This window comes from Austrofundulus limnaeus, unplaced genomic scaffold (assembly GCF_001266775.1).
Source record: "Austrofundulus limnaeus strain Quisiro unplaced genomic scaffold, Austrofundulus_limnaeus-1.0 Scaffold266, whole genome shotgun sequence".
Taxonomy (NCBI): domain Eukaryota; kingdom Metazoa; phylum Chordata; class Actinopteri; order Cyprinodontiformes; family Rivulidae; genus Austrofundulus; species Austrofundulus limnaeus.
In genome coordinates, this window is record NW_013952668.1 from 691,665 (window position 1) to 700,412 (window position 8,748).

Here is an 8,748-nt window from a genome sequence, read left to right on the forward strand (position 1 = left end):
GTGATATAAGTATGAAAAAATTAAGATTATATGAGGAATAAAAGAAATAAAACTACAAATGGCCCGTTAATGCCCGCGATTCGGCTCCCATCGTTCGTTGTAAGGAGCCGTTCAAAAGACTCAGATCGTTCGCGAACGTCACTTCTCTACCTACCTGACCCTAAAACTAACCTAAACTCACTTCACACCTTGGTCCTAAACCCAACTCCCCCCACCCAAAATCAGCCTCTGAAGTCGTGGGCAAGGGTGTAATCACCATCTTTAAAGTGTGTGTGGGTGGGTGGGTGAGGGGAGACAGTGGGCACAGATATTGGAAGGGGGACATGTCCCACCCCGTACGTATGGTGGTTATGCACATGGTCGTGGGGACCAGGCTTTGCTCCCCACAAGGCTGCAATTTCCTGAAAAATTGTCCCCACTAAACAGTAAAAACAAGAGCGCACACACACAATGCACACACACTCACTTTTATCCACTTGAATAAAGAAAAATTAAAAATAAATTAAAAAATAAAAGTTGTTTCATTAAATCATAATCATTGACTTGATCTGCAGTTCTCTGCCTCGTTAACTCTGCCTCTTGCAGCAGCTTTATTTTTATAAATACAGCATATGTTGATTCTCCATATACTGTCATTAATATTTCTAGTTCCAGCACAGAGAAATGGACTTCCTGTCTTCTTGTTTTCTCCCATTGCCATGTTGAATCATGTTATCTGACTTCCACTGATGAGGGCTTCCTGCTCCAACTGAACTCGGGGTAACTTGACTCAGGATTGAGTTATCCAGTTGATATCAGCTGTTCTGAAACTGAAAATCCTGAGTATGACAGAGTAAGCTGACTCAGAGTATCTGCGTTAACCCAGGGTTTGTTAAGCTGCTGTATGAAACATGGCCCTGGTGTTACATCAGTCTCTTTGAACTGAAAACAAGCTTGTTGTGACACATTAATCCTGACGTTGTGTTGGTAAACGTCTTGTTTGAACTCTTCAAACAGCTCCCTCTGCTGGATGAATACAGCTTACACAACAATAAATACTTGGAGAACATGTATTGGTTCTATCAGGCCTCTCTTATAAAAGGATGAACAAAGATGACTTACTTCCTGTCAATCAAGCTGCAGCTCGTTAACAATGGCTCGTTAGCACATTTACAGCGAGCAGCTTTAAACAGCAAACCGATTCCACATCATTGATGACATTTTATTTGTGTTTTACAAAGTCTGAGTGTTCAGCTGCTAAAGTTCTTCTCTTGGTTTTGTAGAAAAGAAAACAAACATGTCGTAACGAGGCGGCAGCTTCCATGACTTRCATGATTTCAGTCCTGAAGCTGAGACTGTCCACAGGTCCAGTCAGCCGTCAGTCTGTCCATATGTCCTGAGAGACGCTGTCCCCCTGGGACTAATACTGACTGGTTCAACAGGCAGGACGTCCTCCTGGGACTGAGGGACAGACTGAGACAGACTGAGGGACACATGTCCACACAGACAGCAGCTGGTGAACACTGCAGATGAATCTGTCTCCTGAAGGACTGGCAGCAGAAACGTCTCTGAGACAAACGCTCCAACAGCTCTGATGTAGTTCCTGATCAAACAAACCTCCAAGTTTTAACAGCCAGTTTTAAACAGGAAAAACCACAACAGCTGACGTCTGAAGGACAGCTGGAGAAAACTGAGANACTGTGTCTCTCTATTCTTGTGGGGACTTTCCATTGACTTCCATTCTTTTTTTGTAATTTTATATCCTAACTCTTACCATTTACCCTAAAATGTTCAGAATTCAGTTTAGTAAACTCGTGATGTTTCAAAGATAAAAATTGAGCTTCAAATATTGCGAAACATCAGTTTCTCTTCAGAAAACAGTTTCCATCTTTTAATCAAAGTGTTATGGACTAATTATCTATCTGTTTCACCTTGACGCTGTCCAGTACTCATATATCTTATGATCAATGTCAATCTGCTTGCCCAGACGTCAGGACTCCGCAACAGACTGACCTCTCTTGTCTATGTAGGTAACTCTTTGGGCTACGAGCCCTGATATTGGCTGGGCAGTTACAGTTGGCGATCTGTGATTGGTCATAAGCACGTCATATGATGTTATCATGGTGTATATTATTGGCTGCTTTCCGCAGACGTGTCAGCCACAAGCTGACAGTTTCCTGATTGAGTTATGTTTGTTTGTCGCTCAGAATTAAATCATTATGACAACCATACACGCAGACTTTCTGTGCATTATTCCAACGTGTTTTTCTGCATTCTTGATAAACTTGCCACGACACAAAGCATCAAAGATCTGCACATCTGATCATGTGATTCATGTTTCCTCAACCAAATGTTGGTTATATTAAAGCCTCTATGGGTTTGCATGAGGACGCTGACTGATGTTTATCTGAATTCACTTTAAATATTATTTATCTGACAGGAAGTGGTTATGGCTTATTAGACTTAATCTAAATTTGTCAAAATTTCAACACTTTAATTTATCTGAAATCTCAGAGAGCTGAAGGTTTTCAGCACATGTAACTCTAAATTATTGAAATTGTAACGTTTTGTGTTTCCAAAGCTTCTACAAATTTTGTTGTTTCTCTCTGGTTTTCTCTTGTCCTTGTTTGTTGAAAAAAAAAAGCTGAAGAAATTTTTGTAACTGTGGTTTTAAACATTAAAAAAATAAGGAGTGGTAGTAGCTGAGAGTCATTCAGTCATTTAGCCTCATGGGGGCTAAAGACCTGAGACTGAAGATGTGAGACTGAAGACATGAGACTAAAGATGTGAGACTGAAGACCTGAGACTGAAGACCTGAGACTAAAGATGTGAGACTAAAGACCTGAGACTGAAGACCTGAGACTGAAGACCTGAGACTAAAAATGTGAGACTAAAGACCTGAGACTGAAGATGTGAGACTGAAGACCTGAGACTATAGGTGTGAAACTGAAGACCTGAGACTAAAGATGTGAGACTGAAGACCTGAGACTAAAGATGTGAGACTGAAGATGTGAGACTGAAGACCTGAGACTAAAGATGTGAGACTGAAGACCTGAGACTGAAGACCTGAGACTAAAGATGTGAGACTGAAGACCTGAGACTGAAGACCTGAGACTTTAAAATTAGGATTTTAGAATTAGGACTGTGGCTCTGGGCACATCAGTGTCATCTACAGTGCGCTGCACCCTTGCTCTTCAGTCTCCCTCAATTTATGATTCAAAGTGACCATCATCATCATCAACTGATGATGGTGGTCTTTCCATCAGGCCTGGGATCCAGAAAGCTTCTGTTCATCCAGATCTTGGATACCTTTTCTATCCAACCCTGATCTGTAACACCTGCCCAGACACATCAAGCTACTCATGTTCAGAAGCTCCTCACAGAGATGACTGAACAGTCAGAGCCCCACCCTCAAAGACCCCCAGAGCCCCATTAGTCTGCAGTTCCTTCTCCCTGTGGTCCCTGTGGGTCAAATTCTAGAGGTGGTCCCTGAGGTGGTCTCTGGACCTTCTGGTTCCTTGTCCAGTTTTTAATAGTAAATTGTTGACAACAGGAAGTATTAGAAAATCAATAACTGTTTAAATGGTTATTCTTTTTACCCAGTTTAGTACAGAAACAACAGACCTGTCTTGTTTTTAATGGTTAGTTTGTAGGAAACAGATCAGCTCAGAGCTGCATGAGGAAACAACTTTATCTAAACCATCATCTTCATCACTGAAGTCTAAAATAACACAGTTTCCATCTTTTAATCAAAACATCAAAGTTCTGCAGCTCTGATCAAGTGACTCATCTTTCCTGAACCAAACGTTGGTTTTAGAGCTGCTGCTTTAAATGTTTTATTACATGTTTAAAAAATGACACATTTCTGTATTTATTTAACTTCAGGTTTAACTCAAATCAAACAGTTAAAGTCTAGATTTAAAGCCTCCATGAGGAGGCTGATATTTATCGGAATTAATTTTAAACATTAAACTGACAGGAAGTGGGCGTGGCTTATTTACAGCTAATCTAAACTCATGGAGAAATACACATTATAATTCGTGGGGGGTGGGGGACACACAATGATTTTGTGTGTTGAAGCAGTGAATGATGTAATTTATTTGTTAAAGGTTGAACATAAGAGCTTATACCTGACCTTACCTGATTTTACTCTTTTTATATTTAACCTTTATTTGCAGCCATGTCTGTTTAGTACTGGCTAGGTTCACCTACTCACACAAAGTACACACACACACACACACATACTATGTCTCTCTATTCTTGTGGGGACAGTCCATTGACTTCCATTACATTTCTACAGCCTAACCCTGAACACAAACCCTAAGGCTAACCTCACAGGTACCTGTAGAGATGGGATAAATGGSTCTTTGAAGGGATCTGGATCTTGGGGAGCCGTTTGTTTCATAGAGCCGTTCAAAAGAGCCGTTCAATTTTGAACNGATTAAATGCAACAAAATAAATTCAATAATGGGTGAGTATTCTTCATCATTCAAAGAAGGTACATTTTTGCTTATTTGTGTGCATTTAAATATAATCATGTACATTTTAATTACCCGATGTTTGTACTTCAAAAAATGGATCTAATGTATAAAACTGCCAATATCTAAGTCAAAAAAATATGTGAGCCATCACAGTGAAATGAGGATCAAGTCCAAAAGTGTAATGTGGAGAAATAGACTGACCTCAATCTCGGTGGAACATGCACTCAACTCTCTACCATCTGCTACCACTGGTCTGTCTCCCTGTTACACTGTTTATGGCTTTCAACCTCCTGTATTCTCCATCCAGGAGAGGTCTGCCAAAGTACCCTCAGCCCATGCTGCTGCTCTCAGGTGTCGTCGCACATTGTTTAGAGCCAGAAGGGCTCACCTTAAGATGTCCACCACATATTCTCGCACTGCCAACCGTAGACTGTCTACTCAACCAGACTACCAGGTTGGTCAGAGAGTTTGGCTCTCCATCAAGGACCTTCCTCTTAAGGTGGAGAGTCGTAAGCTGGCACCTAGATTCATCGGCCCATTTCCTATCTCTAAGATAATTAACCCAGTAGCAGTCCACCTTCAGCTCCCCAGAAACATGAAGATCCACCCCACATTTCATGTCTCCCGACTCAAGCCCCATATCCAATCCCGGATTTGCCAAGGTCCTCTAACCAGCTCCAGAAGGTTAGTATTCAATATCTACAACCAAAGCAAATCCGTTGTAGTGAACAGTCTCTCATCTTTGTTCTCCTCCTCAGTGTGCACCAGCCTGAGACCCTGGCATCCCACCAGCTTCCTGTTTTTTAATAAAACATTTAAACCTGCTCAATGTTTGGCTGTTCTGAATCCTAAACACAAAACTTGTCACAGACGTGACAATGGATGAGGAGAGACTTATCGTAGAAGTTGAGAATTATGCTATGTTATATGACACCAGTCATCCTTTTTATAGACTCTATTAGGAAGGACTATGCATTGTCAGAAATTAAACACCTTTTCATGATACAGTATTTAACAAGTTATTAATATTTGTGTAGCCTATGTATTGATATGTAAGTTTTTATTATTACAACAAGAAGCCCTGTTATTCAGTAATTATAAAAGTAACAAAAATTTTTTATTCCATATAGTAAAAAGTTTGTTTTTTTCCATGCAAATTAACTTTCTTCTCCACTGTGGGGGAAATGCAAATCACAGAGGCCCACTGCTGTTCTTATTCAAATTGATCGGTGGAGACAGGTTTTAACTACCAAAGGTGTGAAATTCCCTGAATTCTAAGACTTAAGGCAATTGTACCAGTTTTTTAAAATAAAAACCTGAAATAAAATTTATAAAAACAGGAGGAAAGGTATAAATTTTTATTTACAAAAACAAGACATGCAAACACTCTGTATTTGTTCACATTATTTACACAGCATCACTTGTCCAACTCAGTGATTTTTTTTCACTACACCATCCTGTCCTGCCACTCCACACTGCCTTGAGGGGAGTGAAAAGAGCTCCCTGATGTTACAGGCCTCTCTTGATATACGGTTTGCTCCCATGCGCCTCGCTGGCACCATTTGTCTGTCATGATGCTGAGCATTATCCAGCATTTGCTGAATTTCTGATGGTGAAAGGAAAAAGTTGTGCAAAATGCAGGCAGCTACAACAACAGTGTCAACATTTTTAGGATGCAAGTTTATTCTGCAGTAAAAAAATAATTTCCATCTAGAGGCCAAAATGCCAAAGGCATTTTCAACTACCATTCATGCTCTTGACAGCCGGTAGATGAAGATTTTTTTTTTCTGTGGGTTAGATTGTGGCCTGGGTATGGCCTCATCAAATATGGCTTCAGAGGGAAAGCAGCATCACCCACCATCACATAGGGCACATTAACTGCTGCATCAGCACCAGGGAGAGGGGCATTGGGAGGCACATTAATGCTACGTTCACACCGAACGCGTTTTAAGCTGCAGGAGTGGCCGGTTTACATGCAAAGTCTATGGTGGACGCGCCTCTAGGGGTCGTGCGTCGCATCAAGTACGCTTTGGGCAGCGCGCAAGGAAGGCGGAAGGAGCACAGAGCACTTTCCGCGCATGCTGTGTTGCGGAAGCAGCCACCGCCCGAGTTCAAATATCTGAACTTATCGTCGCTCGATGCGTCTTCCGCTGAAAACCGAAACAGACGGACTGGAGATCTTTACCTGAAATCCACCGTGTGCAGTTGGATTTCTGGCAGGATATATCAGCACCGATGTGGATCAGCTGCTCGGGACAAAAAAAAAAAACAGTCTGTCAGCTGGCAGCTTCTGGAGTGACGAAACTAAATGAACAAATCGCCTCTAAATCATCTGGGGTCTCATTTATAAAGAATTGCATGGAAACCACACTAAAAGTGAATGTACGGCCAAAAGGCAGAAATGGAGTACGCCAAAAAAAATTCAGATTTATAAAACCGTACGTACGCACGTTTCTGCGCATCTTTCCTTTATAAATCACAGCCACATGTCAGAGTTTGTGCTCAAGGTCCCGCTTTAGGTTCTACCCTCTACACGCCCACACTCAACCATAAACAGTCAATHTAAAGTACCTCATGAATGTTAAGATGTATTTAAATCTGTCAGCTGATCAATTATTGGTTTAGACACGCTCTGTCTGCATCTGGAGGTTGACAGGTGCTGACAGCTGCTCACGTGAACAGAATGTCTGTAATTGACACAGATTTTCCCCCATTTTGCTTTAGAGTAATCTAACGATTTTTACTTTAAAAAATACTCAGCTTCAAATTAATTTTCCATCAGAGCCTGCAGGACGATAAAACAATAAAAATTAAATTAAATAAGTCAGATAAAATTAGAAATAAGTCCACCGCTCTTCTCCTCATCCTCTCCCCCTCCTGCCTGCTCTGTTATCTGCGGCAAACACCTCTGCCCTGCGCGCGCGCATACACATATGGGGCGCCCTGTAGAAACCTGTCTAATTTACAGACAATCTGTACAACTTGACACAAAGCCACGACTACAAAAACCAACAATAATACACAAACGCAGAACAATATGATGCTGTACCTCATANAGCTGAGACTGTCCACAGGTCCAGTCAGCCGTCAGTCTGTCCACATGTCCTGAGAGACGCTGTCCCCCTGGGACTAATACTGACTGGTTCAACAGGCAGGACGTCCTCCTGGGACTGAGGGACAGACTGAGACAGACTGAGGGACACATGTCCACACAGACAGCAACTGGTTAACGCTGCAGATGAATCTGTCTCCTGAAGGTCTGGCAGCAGAAACGTCTCTGAGACAAATGCTCCAACAGCTCTGATGTAGTTCCTGATCAAACAAACCTCCAAGTTTTATAAAAATATAATCTAAATTCATCAGAAGAGTTCATGGAGCGTGGCTCCGCCTCCAGCTGCTGCTCACAGCTCAGAATAAATTAAATCAAATGATTGAGTCATCGTCCAATCACATCAGATCAATGATCACAGAAGATTAAATAAATAAAATCAGGACGGGTCCATCTCCTGACCCCACCAACAGATCATCAGAGATCAGACTAAAAACAGGAAGCTGTCGAGTCCTGAGAACCTTAAAACTGGACCGTCTTACAACACTGTGATGTCTGACTGATGGAACCAAGTCCTCAGGTCAGGTTCAAACTAACTCTTCAAATTAGGTTTGAACTAACTCCTCAGGTCAAGTTCAAACTAACTCCTCAGGTCAGGTTCAAACTAACTGCTCAGGTCAGGTTTAAATTAGCTCCCCAGGTCAGGTTAAAATTAACTCCTCAGGTCAGGTTCAAGTTAACTCTTCTGGTAAAGTTAAAACTAACTTCTCAGGTCAGGTTCAAATTAACTCTTTTGGTTAAGTTCAAATTAACTTATCAGATCAGGTTCAATCTAACTCCTCTAGTCAGGTTCAAATTAACTCTTCAGGTCAGGTTCTAACTAACTGCTCAGGTCAGTTTTTAACTAACTCTTCGGGTCAGGTTCAAATTAACTCCTCTGGTCAGGTTCTATCTCTTCAGGTCAGGTTCAAACTTACTCCTCAGGTCAGGTTCAAACTAACTCTTCAGGTCAGGTGCAAACTTACTCCTCAGGTCAGGTTCAAACTAACTCTTCAGGTCAGGTTCAAACTAAATCCTCAGGTCAGGTTTAAACTAACTCCTCAGGTCAGGTTCAAACTAACTCCTCAGGTCAGGTTCAAACTAACTCCTCAGGTCAGGTTCAAACTAACTCCTCAGGTCAGGTTCAAACTAGATCCTCAGGTCAGGTTCAAACTAACTCCTCAGGTCAGGTTCAAACTA

The 8,748-nt window shown here is 41.6% G+C and overlaps 1 long non-coding RNA gene across 1 annotated transcript; it reads right to left on the reverse strand.

Moving 5' to 3' along the window:
* Nucleotides 1-1,187: 1,187 nt before the first annotated feature.
* Nucleotides 1,188-7,838, reverse strand: LOC106526246 (uncharacterized). Its single transcript, XR_001311231.1, has 2 exons — nt 7,787-7,838; nt 1,188-1,596 (listed from the first exon to the last, which is right to left on the reverse strand). It is a non-coding gene; the product is annotated as an uncharacterized LOC106526246 (long non-coding RNA).
* Nucleotides 7,839-8,748: the final 910 nt, after the last annotated feature.